This window comes from Pongo abelii, chromosome 11 (genome assembly GCF_028885655.2).
Source record: "Pongo abelii isolate AG06213 chromosome 11, NHGRI_mPonAbe1-v2.0_pri, whole genome shotgun sequence".
NCBI lineage: Eukaryota > Metazoa > Chordata > Mammalia > Primates > Hominidae > Pongo > Pongo abelii.
Window position 1 is genome coordinate 82330891 of NC_071996.2, and position 17741 is coordinate 82348631.

Sequence of the window (17741 nt, forward strand, 5' to 3'; positions counted from 1 at the left end):
ATGCTGTTCAAGGGCCAATTGTAATTGTGTTCAATTGCTGATTTTTTAAAAATAAGGCAATATTTTGCAGGACTGTATTATTCTAAGAATTAGTTGATATGCAGTGTTGTAGCATAGAAAGAAACTTAGGGTCAAATTCCATTTTCACCACTTACTATGTCCAGTCACTTCATTTTTCTATGCCTCAATTTTCTCATCTGAAATATGGGGTCAGACCTTCTTCACAGGATCCTTATGAAATTAAATGAAATCATGCTTGCTCACAGTAAATCCTTAACAGTTGTAATTGTTATTCGTGCACTTCACCAAATCCTTTTCTGCCACAAGTCTCAGTTTAAGAATTCTTACAAGCTTATGGTTTTATCAAAGGTGCTTGAATCTGGGTGCACTCGATCAGTTTCCTGAACACTGATTTAGGTCTAGAGGAAGGTGAAGATGACTCTGATCTATTTCATCTGCACCTACCTTGCTGGCAGGGAGGCAGTGACAAGGCTTCGGCTATCAGCACCTCTGTCATGTTTCCCTTTGGTGAAAAATGAGTTCTGAACTGTTTTGTTTTTTCTTTTTAGAAATATATCCCAAATCACATCGATCTGTGCTATATGCCACATCTTAAATCCTTAGGTTATTAATCAATTAAAGTCCTAATAATTAATCTTGTAATTCTAATAAACTAGTCATCCAGAACTTTCAAACCCTAATATCACTCAAAAGTTCATTTTCAAAATCTATCCTTTGTATCATTTATGTTACAGTGAACATCCTTGAGAAGTTTACCCAAGATCTGCTCTGATAAAAAAATGAAATATGAGCCCCAGAGAATATTCTTTAAGAAGAAATATCTAAATGTCAGTTCTGTTCTTTATTATGTTAAGCATCCTGCATGCCACAATATTTTTACCATTACCATTTCACTGTCTCATTCAATAAATATTTACCAAATGCTATGAGTGATCTAGATCCTGGAGAAACTCTGAGGAACAAAAACACACAGAACCTCACATCCTGATGAAAGTTGCATCCTAAATACAAGGTGAATAGCAGCTCAAGAAATTTATTTTCCTCATCGCATATCTCTACTTACTAAAAAGTACTGAAGTTTCAAAGAGTCTAGTATTGCCAGGTAAAATATAGGATGTCCAATTAAATGTGAATTTCAGAGAAAAAACAAGTAGTTTTTCAGTATATCACATATACTGGGCCTTATGAGAGGTGTTCATTGGACACATTTAAACTAAAAATTATTTTTGTTTATCTGAAATCCAAGTTTAACTGGGTATCTTATTGTTTTTAAAATTTGTTTTAAATTCTTTTAAAAAATATTTTTAAAATTATTATGAATGCATAATAGTTGTACATATTTATGGCATACATGTGATATTTTAATGCAAGCATACAATGTGTAATGATCAAATCAGGCTAACTTGGGTATCCATCACCTCAAGCATTTATTATTTCTTTTTGGTAGGAACATTCCAATTCCACTCTTTTAGTTATTTTGAAATATGCAATAAATTATTATTAACCACAGTCACCTTATTGTACTACCGAACACTAGATATTATTCCTTCTATCTAACTGTATTTGTGTACCCACTCACCACATCCCCTTCTTACCCCTCTACCCCGGGCCTCTGGTGACCCATCATTCTGCTCTCTATCTCCAAGTGCTGAAGGGGTGGGTCACTGCTCTGCTCCCCACTTGCTGAGTCATTTTGTACACATAAGTTAGCTTTCCTGGACCTCAGTTTGCTCACATATAAAGTGTGGGATCTGCCTCAAGAGACATTTAAGGTCACTTATAGCTCCCTGGTTCCAGTTCTTCCCCAAGCAAAAGATCTTGTCACCACATGTATTCTTCCCTCTCCTCCATTCTCTACGTGGACTTTAAAACTAGCTGTTCATTGCTGCTCCAAATCCCCTTTTTCCTCAGTATCCCTTATAGATAATCTTGATGTGACCTCCCCAACCCCATGTCAGTTGATTTGCCCAAGGCTATTAGATTAATGATAAATGCCCTATATTTGAGCAGCACTTTATGTTTCACAAAGTGCTTTCACACGTATTACTGCACTTTGATATGCCAATTTCCTGTATTTCACTCAGAAGCTGGTTGCTAAAGTTGTCTTTCATGCCACTGTGTAAATAATGTTTCTCATTTACCTCTCCAAATATTAGCAACTTTCTGAGAGACCTTCTCTCAATTAAAAGAAGTCTGCTCTCATTGGTGAAGATTTTGCAGGGATCCTGACTCATCATTCTTCCATGGTTAGTGCCCCTCCCTCAGTGCTTGCTGGAGCTTCCTCCTTGCCCCTTCTGTTCCCAGGAGCAAGTACTTGCCTCCTCCTGCGACAGGCCCTGTCATTTCACCTTTCAACTCCAGTACCCTAAGGGGACCACTGCAAACCTGGACCTCATAGACCCTGGCTACTCGGTGTGGTCCCTGCACCAGCAGTGTCTATCTCCTGGAAGTTTGTTAGAAAATGCAATCTTGGACTTCACTCAAGAACTATTAAATAGAGCTTGCCTTTTTAAGTTTGAGAAGCACTGATTTAGAACACCTCTAGTCAGGCACAATTCTTTCTTATTTTTCTAAGAGATCAGAAGTGTATAATTTGGTCCATATTTATTAGCCTATCCCAGGAGCAATGGCTCCTAACCTTGTTTCTACCAACTCTCAGGATAATGCACACTCATTTAAAGAAGAGAGGCTCACTTATGTTAGCAATTCTCATCTAACCCACCACACATGTTCCTTTTGTGAGTTATACTCTTTTAGTTAATCACGTGGGATGCGGAATGACTGAAAGGAGAAGAGGGCAGAAACATGGCCACCATGTCTCAATATCTGTAACACTATTCTCTAAATATATGAATAGGGAAATATGAATTATGATCTTCTATTCCTACTGGCTGACAGGGCCAAATAAATAGACCCAATATAAAAATGGAGAGAATAATGCAATAATGAATTATTTCTGACACAGAAATGTTTAAAGAATAACTTAAAAACACAATTTCAAAGTTCTTAGAGCTCAATAACTAATAAAAAAAATCCAGAGTTTCATTGGCTACGTTTTTTGACATTTGTGTCCTGCTCCAGAGAGCTGTTCCTGAAACTAATAAACATGTAACATCATTGAAAATACTTTTTATGAAATAATCACAGGTACGAACAGATTGACAGAACCAAGAAAGCAATAACTGCCTGTCTTGGTAAATTACACATTTGGTCCCTCCATCTCCTTCAGCCCCAGGGGACAAAGTCAAGCAAATGTGAAATAATCAGGTGTTTGTCTGACTGTAATATTAATCTCTGGATTTTAAACCAAAAGACAAAAAAAGAATTCTGCTCTAGACTAAATCCTTAAATAACTCAAATTTGCAGAATCAAAAATCAAAACACATTTTTTTCTTACAATCAGAGCAATGTCATCAAAAGTATGTGACCCAATTGTATACGAAGCCTGAAAATACTAATACAATGATTAATAGACTCGTTTATCTTCAAATATAGAACTTTATCTGTTTTAAACTATATCTTAGAAATGGGGAAACATTTCTTAAATATTTAAATTTATTATTGTCATTAAATTCTAAACAGGAGTTTACCACATGCCATTGTTAACTCATAACTAAGTTGACCTGATAACCAATTCATAGCCATGTAGATTGTTTATCAGGTCTAAACTTCAATACTGTAATTCATTCAGTAGAGTTATACAGTTAGGACAATGAAGCTGATATCCTTAGAACTGGTAGAGAGATGACACATCTAGAATTTGGAATAGCCCTCAGCTTAGCTGAATTACACTTTTTTTTTATTTTGACTGCGGATTTATATCACTAAAGTTAGTTAGCTGTGTAACTATTAGTCACTAATTCCAGCAAATTATGAAATTCACTTGTAAAATACATTTAAATTACTTAAGAGAAAATACAAAATTGCCTTTAAACTGACATTTTAAAGTTAATAGACACCCTACTGAGCATGTTGACAAATAGACACACTGTTTTAACAGCAAAAATTGAGTACAATATTCTAGGAATAAAAAAGGGATTGGACTTTGAGGCTTTAAAGTATAGTTATAGGCTAAGACATCTGGGCTGGGCAACGTGGCTCATGCCTGTAATCTCAGCACTCTGGGAGGTCAAGGTAGGCAGATCATTTGAGGTCAGGAGTTCGAGACCAGCCTGGCCAACATGGCAAAACCCCGTCTCTACTAAAAAATACAAAAATTAGCCAGTGTGATGGTGTGGGCCTGTAGTCCCAGCTACTCGGGAGGCTGAGGCAGGAGAATCTCTTGAACCTGGGAGGTGGAGGTTGCAGTGAGCCGAGATTGCACCACTGCACTCCAGCCTGGGTGACAGAGTGAGACTCCATCTCAAAAAAGAAAAAAGAAAGAGGAGGAGAAGGAGGAGGAGAAGAAGAAGGAGGACATCTGTGAGCTTTGGTTTCTCTTCTTACCCTCTGATGCATTCTATCTTATAAAAATGGTTTTCTCTATATTTCCTTAGTGTCATATGATTCTTACTTTTATATGTGGTTAATTTGAGTTGGTAAACTGTGTTAGGATATGATGCTCCTGAGATTACAACTAGAGTTATGATATCGTCATAGATCAGGGAGTTTTACTGTACTTCATTGACTGCACTGCTAATTAGGGTGACCATATAATTTGCCACAAAACCAGGGACATTTTAGGGAGTAGAAAGAAATGCTATTAATAATTATACTCACTTAAATCATATTTAAAAATTTCAAAATGGATCAAAAACCTAAATGTAAGAACTAAAACTAGAAGACTATTATAAGAAAATATAGGGGTACATTTTCATGAATTTTTGAATTTGGTAAAGGATTTTTAGATATGACACCAAAAATATGAGCAACAAAAGGAAAAACAGATAAACTGGACTTCATCAAAACTAAACAATGTTGTGCCTCAAATGACACCGTCAAGAAAGTGAAAAGACAACTCACAGAATGGGAAAGAATATTTTTAAATTATATAACTGAAAGAAACTTGTATCTAGAATATATAAAGATATTATATATTTATTATAACTCAAGAATAAAAAAACCAAAAAGTACAATTGGAAAATGGGAGAGAGATTTAAACAGATATTTCCCCAAGGAAGATATATAAAAGGCCAAAAAGCACATTTTAAAAATGTTTGACATGGTTAGTCATTAGGGAAATGTAAATGAAAACCACAATGAGATATCACTTTACACCCAAATGCCCAGAATTAGTAAATCAAATAATAAGTATTCATGAGAACATAGAGAATTGGAACCCTCATGCAGTACTACTGTGAATGCAAAATGATGCAGCCACAGATACACACAAAAGCTTGTATGCAACTGTTTACAGCAGCATTATTCATAACAGCCAAAATGTAGAAACAACCCAAATGTCAATCAACAGACAAGTGAATAAACAAAATGTGGTATATGTATACAATGGAATAGTATTCAGCCATAAAAAGGAATGGTGTGTGGATACATGCCACAACATGGCTAGGTCTTAAAAGCCTTACGCTAAGTGAAAGAAGTCAGTCATGAAAGACCAGACACTGTATTAATCCATTTATATGAAAGTCCAGAATATGAAAATCTATAGAGACAGAAAGATCAGTGTTTCCTTAGCATTGAAGGTGTTGTGGGGAGTGTAGACAGGGGGATAAGCAGGTGGTAGGTAAAGGGTACAGGGTTTCTTTTTGAGGTTATGAAAATATTGTAAAACTTACTGTGGTGATGATCGTATGTATCCGTGAATATACTAAAAAACACAAAATTGTATGTCACATAAATTATATTTCACTAAATATGTTTAAAAAGAAAAGAAATTATACTGGGGCACTAGGTACAAACTGGGACTTTTTTTTTTTTTTTTTTTTTTTTTTGCATCCTAGGCAAATTTGGATGCATTTTGACTCACCTCTAACCTCACCCAAGTGTCTGACCAACTACTTTCCACTCTTCTGGAGAAGGACTGGTGGTGAGAAAGCCTGACCAGTTCTAATAGCTATACTGATACTGTTTTGAAAGCACAAGTAAAACAATGTATTCTAATGAAGTGGCTAGGAAAATGTCTTCAAATGAGAAGAAATAATTTGTAGTCACTTAGTGATACTCCCATGCACAGTAGCCCCAGGCTACTTTTAATACACCTATGAGCAGCACTGGCCCACCTAACAGGTAGCTTAAGCATGTGCTTAGAGTACACACAAATCCAGGTTTGGTTTTAATAAACTTTTCAAGAACTTTGCATTTAAAAAAACTATAGAAGGAAGCTATTTTCATATCAACATACATATTATGCATCACTACCTGAAATCCAACAGAACTCAACATTGATATACCAGGTTTGGAAAGCTTAGTATGACTCTTATGTTAATTATAATATTCTCAATGCTGGGACCATCTACCATTCTTAATTCAGCCCCGTAAAGAAGGAAAGGGACAACAATAGTTGAACCACAATGCCGAAGCTTGGCATAGACACAGACAGAAGCTCACAGCAAGGACCAGTGATAATCAAAGACCAAAACAACATTCCCATTCCCTAGTTTCTCTGTGTAAGAATTTGGTATTTTCCAGAGATCTTCGGGGTGTGGGAGCCTCCAGTTAATTAGGATTAAGTGTCCCCAGCCTTTGAAGTCTGATTTAATTTTGCCATATGCCAAAAAAGCCTATGTGCCTTTTTTGTTTTGGACAACTGATTTTGTGGAGTAAAATTCATACTCGGTCCACTACCTATGTCCATCTGACTATGATTGTTTTGTGTTCCCACCCAAACCTCCTCTTGAATTGTATTCCCCAGGTGTTAAGGGAGGAACCTGATGGGAAGTGATTGGATTATACGGGCTGTCTCCCCACTGCTGTTCTCATGATAGTGAGTGAATTCTCATGAGATCTGTTGGTTTTATAAATGGTAGTTTTTCCTGTGCTCTCATGCACTTCTCCTTCCTGCTGCCTTGGGAAGAAGGTGCCTGGTTTCCCCTTCGCCTTCCACTGTGATTGTGAGTTTCCTGAGGCTTACCCAGCCATGCTGAACTGTGAGTCAGTTAAACCTTTTTCCTTTATAAATTACACAGTCTCGGGCAGTTCTTATAGCAATGTGAGAATGGACTAATACAGTAAGCTAAGGCTTTTGGCTTTCTCCACAGTCCAACTGGAGATTAGAATAGAAGATCCCTACCTGTGCTATCTGATCCCTACTTGTTTTAAGATGATCCTAATCAAAAGAATGGATGTGCTGTTTTCCTTTTTTTGGTAAACGGAAACGAAATTTGTAAATGTGGGAATTGTACAGTTGAATTCTGTAAGGAATGAAATCATTAAAAAGAACATGCTTGATAGACTGGATTAAGAAAATGTGGCACATATACACCATGGAATACTACGCAGCCATAAAAAAGGATGAGTTCATGTCCTTCGTAGGGACATGGATGAAGCTGGAAACCATCATTCTGAGCAAACTATTGCAAGGACAGAAAACCAAACACCGCATGTTCTCACTCATAGGTGGGAATTGAACAATGAGAACACTTGGACACAGGGTGGGGAACATCACACACCAGGGCCTGTCGTGGAGTGGGGGAGGGGGGAGGGATAGCATTAGAAGATATACCTAATGTAAATGATGAGTTAATGGGTGCAGCACACCAACATGGCGCATGTGACAAACCTGCACGTTGTGCACATGTACCGTAGAACTTAAAGTATAATTTAAAAAAAAGAAAAAAAAAGAACATGCTAACTAGATAACCATTTACATAATACAAAAGATAGTTTTTGGTGAGTCCTTTCAGAAGGAAACATAGTTTGATATTAGAACACACAGCTAGCTATCTTTCAATAAAACACGGTTAAAGCAGTAGGTATGGTAAAAATTATTTCTATCACAAAGGTTTTAAATTGGGTTTTAAAATAACCATAATATATACTGAAGATTCTAGAAGGCAATTATTATTTATCCAACTCTACATCTCACAAAAGCATTTCAGCATCTGAAAGGGCAGAATAACTTAGAGTATCCCATAAATTCCAGCATCATTTATTCAAATCAAATATCCATTTTTAAATCAAGGGCAACTACTTCTTCATAAAAGAATTGTGTAATATATTACCTAGAAATGAATGTTACATATTTATAACTCTGGCTGGTAAATCCCAGTCATACTATTATTATGCCATTAAACTGGAAATATATAGAGTTGAAAAGAGGAGTGATCATAATAAAAGCACTTTATTCTGCACATAATACCAGAAATTCAATCTAATACAACTTCCAGATATCAGAAGTTTAATGTTTATGGTTTTTATTGAATAATCTCCTTCTCTGACTAAAGTCAGTAAAAAGTTATCTCTAAGCTTTGCAGTCAAGCTAGCAACCATCACATTAAACTACAAGGTCATGAAGGTAAGAATAAAATCAAAAGACCGTCTTTGATCCCAGCTAACTCATGTTTTAGTGTTTTTCTTCTCAATACCAAGACCAGTTTATTTAAATAATTTCACTATTGAAGTTTGACAAATGTTTTTTGTTAATGCATTTTTTACTTGCATATTCATATTGGATTTAAAGTCATTTCAAGGAAAATGATATTATCAAATAATGTTATAAATATGCTGGAAAGCTCTTTGGGAGACAATTAAAAATTTTGTGTTAAAATGTACATATATAAAATTTACCATTTTAACCATTTTTAAACGTACAGTGCAATGGCATTAAGTATATTCATATTGTTATACAATCATCACCACCATTCACCTCCAGAACTTTTTCATTTTCTCAAACTGAAACTCACTCCATTAAATAATATTTATGCATTCCCTGCTCTCTTCATTGAGGAGAAAATTTAAATAACGTACACTCAAAACATACACTCATAAGCTGGAATAACACTCAAGCAGAAATCCTCAAAGGGCTCTAGTATTTCTGTTTTGCACTTTAGAAACAATGATTTAACATAGTCATTTGTTGAAATATTGCTGGCACTAGTGACACATGCTATTTGTAGACATAATTGTGGATGTTACAGAGCAGTTATATATTTTGGGTTTTTCACTACACAATTATCAAATATGTAAATAGTAAAGAATAATTTCTTATATGATTGGATAATTCCTGCTTTCAACAAAAGATGCAGAATATATGTAGGGGGTGTGGCTATAAACAGTACATGACACCCTGATCCACTTGACATGATACCCACATGACAACCCTGATCCACTTGAGCAGGGAGGTTTCTTGTGTAATTTCCCTAAAGGTGGCTATGTATTTATATGAGTTCATCTATACTTCCACATCACATATCCTCTGTTGGCGGTTGATGGCATATATTTGTGAGTAGACGAATACCAGAAATGGTGTATGAACAGGGAAATTCAATAATTGACAGTAAAAACTAACTTAAGAAATAAATGAGGAAGAAAGAGTTGCTCATAAATGTCATATTGTTATACAATCATTGCTACCATTCACCTCCAGAACTTTTTCATTTTCTCAAACTGCAACTCACTCCATTAAATAACAATTCTCCATTCCCTGCTCTCTTCATTGAGGAGAAAATTTAAATAGCATGTTTTTCAAAACATACACAAACACACAAAAAAAATACACACACAAACAAAACAGATCTTGCCAAAAAAAAAAAAAGTTACCATTTTCATCAAAAAAGCCTCCAAAAAGCACCTTATCCAAATGACTTTCCCTGAATGGAAGGGAGCATATATCTATGTCTTAAATGATCCTTCTCTGTACTAACTCCTCAAGTTCTGCAGCCCATGACTTCAAAATGTACCCTTGCATTATGAACAAATTGCTGACTATGTCCTCACAGGTCACATTTATTCCACTGGATCCACATTCCATCGCTTGTATGGTATGGAATCCTTTCCATCTAACTTTTCCAGTGCCTGAGTATATACCATATTCATTCACTCTAGGTTTTGCATCCTTATTCTAAAATCCAAACTGCCACATCAATATGCCATGTGCCAGGGACTCCCTGGCCTTGCGTAAATGTTGCTCTCTTTAATGTTGCTCTCTTTAATGTCATCTTTTGATCTTCAGATTATATATCTTTACCTAAAGAACCTGGAGACGCTCAGAGATGATGATAGAGAGTACAGTGCTATAGCAAAGAAAGACGATTCGTCTTTGTGGAATGCTGAATAAATTCAGTTTCAAGAATGGTGGAAATGATAAAGCAGAGACAATGTGTCCCAATTTTCAGAGTAAATCATGAGTGCCATTTTTACAATAAAGCTCATTGGTATTGGCCAGGCCCGGTGGCTCACGCCTGTAATCCCAACGCTTTGGAAGGCTGAGGCAGGCGGATCACGAGGACAAGAGATCGAGACCATCCTGGTTAACACGGTGAAACCCCGTCCCTACTAAAAATACAAAAAAATTAGCCACACGTGGTGGCACGCGCTTGTAGTCGCAGCTACTCGGGAGGCTGAGGCAAGAGAATCGCTTGACCGGGAAGGCGGAGCTTACAGTGAGCCGAGATCGTGCCACTGCACTCCAGCCTGAGCGACAGAGCAAGACTCCGTCTCAAAAAAACAAAACAAAAACAAAACAAAAAAAACTCATTGGTATCGTCTATATCATGTTTATTTTTCAGAACTAAAAATCGTTACAATACAAACCACTATTAATTTTCTAATATTTTTTAATATTGACAGAAAATTTTATAAATCATACACTTTGAAAGCCTCACATGAAGGTTAGACATCCTCCCCACCTGGCTTCTGGCAAGAATATCACCCAGTGATTAATACAAAATAATCCACTAAAAATAGCCAGGGTAAGGATTCCCCGGAGCTATTTTCTTTCTATGCTTCTCATCTTTCTACACATTCTTCTTAAGATGCAATTTATAGGTAAACTCAAGAGTTCCGTTGTATTCTTAGACAATAATAACTAATGACTACTGAGAATTTACAGTGTGCTAGAAACTAAACTGTTCATCTTCACAACAATCTTGTGTAGTAGAAACAATTATTATTCATATTTAATATACAGTGTAAAGAAAGCAAAAAAGATATTAAGCTTACCCAAGTTCACCCAGACATTGTCCAAAATCACTAGAAATGTCAGATCACACTCTTAATCATTAGTTTTAAATGTCAGTATTATTTTCCACACGTAAGTTGTTTTCATTTTTTATTTCATCATTTTTTAAATATTCTAAAGAAGTGAACAGCATGCATATTGTTCCTCAGAAATGCCTGGCATTTGTTAGTCATGCCTCAGATTTCTGCCATCTCAGGTGCCTTTGCTGGGTATCTTGGACATTTCAATTCAGTAACTGGCATCTCAACAATGTTTTTAAAGCCAAAATTTGAAAATCCACTGGAAGCCATTCTGTCACACCTAGAAAATAGGTACATCTCTAGCTCTTCCACATATAAAGGTATCCCGTGGAAAGGAATGGGCACTCATCCAAGTATAAACTGTTTGTTCCATCCTCAGCCTCCTAGAGATGAATCCTCAGCTAAGAAATGTGAGTGAAAGCAGACAAATACCCGTTGTATCTAGCAGTGCCCAAAGAGACCAGATTCCTGCTTCAAAAGACTTTTCACGTTTTCATTTTTTTAAAGTGACATTCCTTCAATGAAGATGTATACATATGTAACAAACCTGCACGTTGTGCACATGTGCCCTAAAACTTAAAAGTATAATAAAAAAATGTTTTCAGGTATTTTAAAATTTAGATAATTTAAAAAAAAAGATGATTTTCATCTTGTATTTCTAAATAAATCATACCCAAATTATTTTAAAATACATGCTAGTGCAAATCTATTAATATTACTCTGTATTTTAAGACTTGAAATTCTGTGACTGCTTAAAATAATTTAATCAAAATAGAAAACAATCAGATTATTGTACGTACTTTATTTCAATTTGTAGCTATTAATATTATTAATATAGTCACTAGAAAATTTGTGAGTAAAAGGCAGGCTTGCTTTAACAATAAATTCAGAGTCATGTGGACTCGTTTATTGAAAAGTGATCCAAGTGCTAAACAAGTGCAGTTACAAAATTCAGGAAAATTGTATTACTAGAGCACCATGGTCCAAGATATTTTATGACAAATATGAAAACTAGATTTAGGTATTGTACATGATATGATTATCAAATAATGAGACTGGTTCCTGTAAGATACACATACCGAAAATAGTCTCCTTAGGTTACAGTGACACCACTAAAACAAAAACAAAAGTATTCAAAAACAGAGTTCTTTATGGGACAATTTCCACTAAATATAGTTAAGATCAGTTAAGTATGAGTCTGAAATTAGGCCAATGGGACAAAAATAAGTAATTGCTCGGTAAATAGAATTTTTATTGTTTTTATGTTTTGAGGGATGGAGACTCTTGGTGTTATCTGTGATTCTGCTCTTTCTCTCACATCCCATGTCTGTACCATAAATGAACATCTTCAAAAGGAATTCCACAATTCCGTCATTCACTGTCACTCTCACTGACACCATCTTGGTTCTGACAACAAAAACTTCTGTCTGAATGATTGCAATAGCCTAACTGTTCACCTTCAGCCTCTTTTCAACACAGTAGCCAGGAAGATTCTGTTAAAAAGAAAGTTATATTATAACCTTGGCTCTTCTTTTTAGCCAGGGCAAAGGCCAAAGTTCTAACAATGCTATAGCCATCTGGCTTGCTATCTGCACTCTGACTTCGTCTACTCGCCCTCTAGTCCTCTCTGAAGCAGTACCACTAGCCTCTTTGAACCTCCTCCAACCTATCTGATATGCACCTGCCTCAAGACCTTAGCACCTACTCTTTTCTCAGCTTAGAATGCACTTCCCTAGAAACTGCATGACTAGCTTCCTCCCTTAAGGAAACAGGCTTGCCTTCCCAGACTGTCTAAACTATCAACCCCACTCTTTCAACATACACGCACTTCAAAACCCTCTTCCCTACTTTATTTTCTTTCCTTAGTACTCATCATTCTTTAACATAGTATATATGTCATTTATTTACCTTGTATATTGTCTGTCTCCCCATTAAAATGTCAGGTCCATGAGGTTTTGTTCACTACTTTCCAATACATCTAACAGTGTCTGGCATATAGTAGGTGCTCACTCTGCTTTTGTTAAATGGAATGAACTAAAGAATGAGCAAATTCAAGATTATAAGAAAACATAATCTATAACAAAAAAGACAGTACTTGTTAAAATACCTCCAGGGAAGGAGAATGAGAAATAAGGAATAAAATACACGTGTGTGCATGCATTCATTGCCTTTCTTGCAACCAAACAAATACTGAGTGCCCACATGTAACTATTCTCAGAGACAAAATACATAGTCCCTTAAAGAGTTTACAGTGCAGCTTGGAAGATGTAAACACACATTGATAATGCCTCATGATGGAGGTATTAATGGGTGCTTAAGCAAGGCTCCTGACCAGAGTAGCAGGTGTGGAGGTGTATTGAGAAATCAGGCTGGAAACAGACCAAGTCAGATGATAAATGGCCTTTTCTGTCATGCTAAGTGATTGAATTCAATCCCAAAAGTCATAGGCTAGACAGCCACTGATGAATTTTGAGCAAGAAACTATGACATGATCAGATTTTTGTTTTATAAAAGTCATTAGTATAAGAATGTTCATTATATTGTTATATATAGTAGCAAATAAATATAAACCAAATCCAGTGATATGCAATTGGATAATAAATCACGATAAAGCCCTATAACAGAATACTGTTGGCTTTAAAAATGATATAAATATTTATTGAGAGAAAGAGTTCCATAATCCATTGTTAGAAAATAATAAATTTTAAGAAAGTGCTCATATAATATGGTTCTACTACATTTTTTAAAAATGTGTCTGCATAGAGAAAGTCTGTAAAGACATATAGAAAAACGTTAATAGTAGTAACTCTAGGATGTAGGATTTGAGATAATTTTGCATTCTTTATTATACCTTCTGTGTTATCTGAGTTGATTTTACAGGAAGCATGTATGGCTTTCATAAGAAAAAAATAGACTTTTATTTTGGAGGGTAACAAAAGGAAACACCTCTTGGAGATTAGGCTAAAGAAGAAAGGCCTACTAAGACACCATGACGGTGAATCCAGGGAGAATGTGAAGACGGAATATAAAGAAATGAAGAGGCCGGGCGCTGTGGCTCACACCTGTAATCCCAGCACTTTGGGAGGCCGAGGCGGGCGGATCACGAGGTCAGGAGATCGAGACTATCCTGGCTAACACGGTGAAACCCCATCTCTACTAAAAATACAAAAAAGTAGCCGGGCATGGTGGTGGGCGCCTGTAGTCCCAGCTACTCTGGAGGCTGAGGCAGGAGAACTGCGTGAACCCGGGAGGCGGAGCTTGCGGTGAGCTAAGATAGCACCATTGCACTCCGGCCCGGGCGACAGAGCAAGACTCCGTCTCAAAAAAAAAAAAAAAAAGAAATGAAGAAGGTAGACTGGAGGTACAGGTGATTGTAAGATCTCCAGCTTGAGCAGCCATATGTTTGGTAGAGTTATTGACTAATGAGCAGATGCCAGGGCCAAAGGTACTCTGAAGACGCCAAAGTTTCTTCTCCACCAGGATCTGTTGTCAACGTGTAACACCTACTTAGAATTGCAGGAATTAACTAATATCATGGTCTGCCTGCTCAGCTGGCTGGGATTACCATATGGTACAATCCCCCCAGGCATTTTTGAGTACAGTATTCTTACAAAACCAGACTATTCCTCTGTGTCCACCAGACAACCCTTGGTGCCAATTCCTTAGAATAGTTGCAGCTATCTAACACTTGGTCACCTCCATACAGAAGGACATCCTGCTATCTATTCTTTGCTGTATTCTCATACCTATACTGCTCTGCCCCTTTTTTTTCCCCTGGCCTAAACCCATGGAAGGTATCTCATTCATAAATCTTTCTATTTTTTTGTTCCAGAATTCTCATTCCATAGAAAATAAAACAAAAAAATTCCCTACTATCCTCCATCTCTGCCCTTAAGTCTTCCTTCACTTCCTGCCCCAAAGGAAGCCTAGATCTCTGAAGGCATTGCTCTCCTGGGACCCTCTCAATGAGTACCACTCATCTCTGAGCTAGGAGTGGGTTCCTGTCCTCATTGCTCCTCAATTACATCTTAGGACTACTAGTTCTCACTCTGTGTCTGTAAACACAGTTTATGTTAACAGGCCATATCTTTTTCCATCCCAAAGACTTACCAAACATTTGTTTCCAAGACTTTGGTGTTGGGTTCACCATCTTTCTCACCACCCACAAAAACATCAGTATCCTATGTGATTTCAACATCCACATGGGCAGCCCATTTTGTACTCTCAGGTCCTTTATTGAAGAAAAATTTGAGGAATTTCAGAGACTCAACTTCACCTCACCTGTCTATTCTCAAGATCACCCTGGGCTGTGGTAATCCCTAGAAACTTTTGCTCTTTTCTATTTTACTTCATCTTCCTATTCTTTTCCCTTAGACACTATGTATGTTCTTTGACCTCAGTAAAAGAAATGAAGAAGACGAAACAGACCAAGGGTTAGCACACTTTGTCTACAACAGATGAGACAGCAAATATCTTAGGCTTTGCCAGCCTATTGTTGCCACTACTCAATTCTGCCATTCTAGTGCAAAAGCAGCCACAGAGGATGAATACTAAACCAATAGGCAAGTCTGTTCCAATAAACTTGATATACACACATAAGCAGTGAGTTGAGTTTGGCACACAGGCTATAGTTTGGTGACCCCTGAAACAGATCATGTTCTTCCCTCTCTCTGTCCCCTTTCTCCTTATCTATTGATTCCTAATCCTCCTTTTAGTCCCTACCTCCAGCATTCTTTCATTGTACAGCAGATGCTCCTGAAAGCAATAGGTTAACCCTAAGAATGGCCCTATGGTATAAAAAGAATGTGTGTTTGCAATTCCAAGCAGAGAAATCTGGAAGTGGCCAACCCAGAGACTCATTTCTTATTTATGGGGAACACCAGACCTCAGTTGATCCCACAGAATTCAGTCTGTACAAGGGATCAAGGCCCCTTTTTGGGTTAAATGAAGGTTGCCAGGTAGAGGTTTTGCTAGGAAGAGGATGCTAAGTGAAAATGCGATATAAACTTCATGTTTTTTATAAGCGGTTAGCAGTTCTCCTGTCCAGCTCACTGCCACTGGAGTCCCCCGTACGTAAGTCCCCTCAATAAACACTGGGTCCTCTTGACCATGGTGCCATCCCTATTTGAAGTCAATAGGGGTTTGGCATAACAATTGGCATGACAACTAGGACGTCAAAGAAAATCCCATGAGCATCAAGATGATGGGATTGGGGAAGGGAAAATCCATGGGGGAAATCCTGGGCTGGCCATCCATGTCTATGTGGGTCCCTGTCTCTGTCCCCTTTCCATCCATCAAGGACAACAGCCACTGTCCTTGATGGTTGGTTCCCACTGCATGAGTACAGGGATGCCATGAAAACACTGAAGGTCCAGAAAGAGCCGTTACAGGGGTTGAAACTGACTGAGCAAGGGTCAGATGCCTGAGCGTGGCAACTGCAGTTCACTGGCTGTTTTTGACTGCACTCTGAGCAGTCACTGAGGCTGAGCTTGCAGCATAGGTGGGGGTTGGTCAGTTACAAGATGAGCTATGACTAGAAAGAGATGCCAGATTAGCTCAGGCTGAAACATCAGAGACCTTGCTGTCTCACCTATGGACACAGGATGACAAAATGGAGACCCTGGCTTGTTGGGTAGCCTGTTTGAAGGGTTGCTGACCCCCACACCAATGAGTTAGGACTATTATGACTAAATCATCCTGGGACCCCAAGATACCTGGGAACCCCATGGTGTGCTATCAGTGGGGAGAAGAGTGAGGGGTGAGATGAGCCCATAAAGGTTCCTGTCCTAGCTGCACATCCAGTAGTCACCATCAAGATAAAAGCTGATCAGCTGCACTTACAGGGGGTAACCCCATAAGACTTGCCCGCATCTAAAAGATGGCAGCACACTACAATGCAGTACTGCACGCCTGTGGAATTAGTGGAGCTGGGAAATAGATTCAGGAAGAAGGGAAGAGAGTCTATTGTGGTGGCTTCTCCATCTATGGGACATGGGGGCGGAGAGTATTATACTCTCCAGACTCAAGATGAGTTAAAATGGCATCCATCACAAACCACCTGGCCCTGAGGAAGCACCTCTATGATGCCAATAATGAGGACCAGCCATCCCCTTCTTAGCTGAGTGGTTGTGGGCTGTAAGGAAGCCTGGCCAAATGAGAGCAACATCCTCACGTCTCCTTTGCAATTACAGACTATGGAGGAATTGCAGGACATCCTCCAAGAATTAGAGATGAAGCATGCTATCTATGCTGGGCATTACCAAGCTCCAATGAGCTTTCACTGCCAGCATGAAAGACACTACCTTATTTGGCACCCAACCAATGGTATACTTCACCAGCGTCTATCCTAAGTCCCCTGGTAGGACAACCAGTGTCTTGGGCAGCCCAAGCAGCCCCCAACTTAGGGGAAATGGAGAAACTGCATAGGCACAGGGTACGTGCTGTCAGGAAGAAAGACAAAGGAGCCAAAGGAAAGGAGACAGGTAAGGGACCCACCAGGGTGGTCTGCAATGTGGTATGACCTGGTAGTGGCAGGGACACCCGCTGAGAAAATAGATAAACAGCCTAATGCTCTTCTGGTCAGACTGGGGCAGAAGCTCAAGCCAGAACAGTGGATCACTAAGGAG

At 38.0% G+C, this 17741-nt stretch overlaps 1 protein-coding gene across 5 annotated transcripts in view; it reads right to left on the reverse strand.

The window, feature by feature from the left end:
• The window catches only part of ZNF385B (zinc finger protein 385B), a 420524-nt gene that overhangs the window by 252619 nt on the left and 150164 nt on the right, over nt 1-17741 (reverse strand). The window contains exons 1-2 of one of the 5 annotated variants that reach the window (XM_063712903.1): nt 11077-11111; nt 5754-5785 (exon numbers count right to left, since the gene is read on the reverse strand). The exons of 2 other annotated variants lie outside the window; for them this stretch is intronic. The gene's annotated coding sequence lies outside the window, so the exon portion shown is untranslated. Of the gene's footprint in view, nt 1-5753; nt 5786-11076; nt 11112-17741 lie in introns of those variants that run through there. 2 more of the 5 variants (XM_063712902.1, XM_063712904.1) reach the window with 2 other exon arrangements.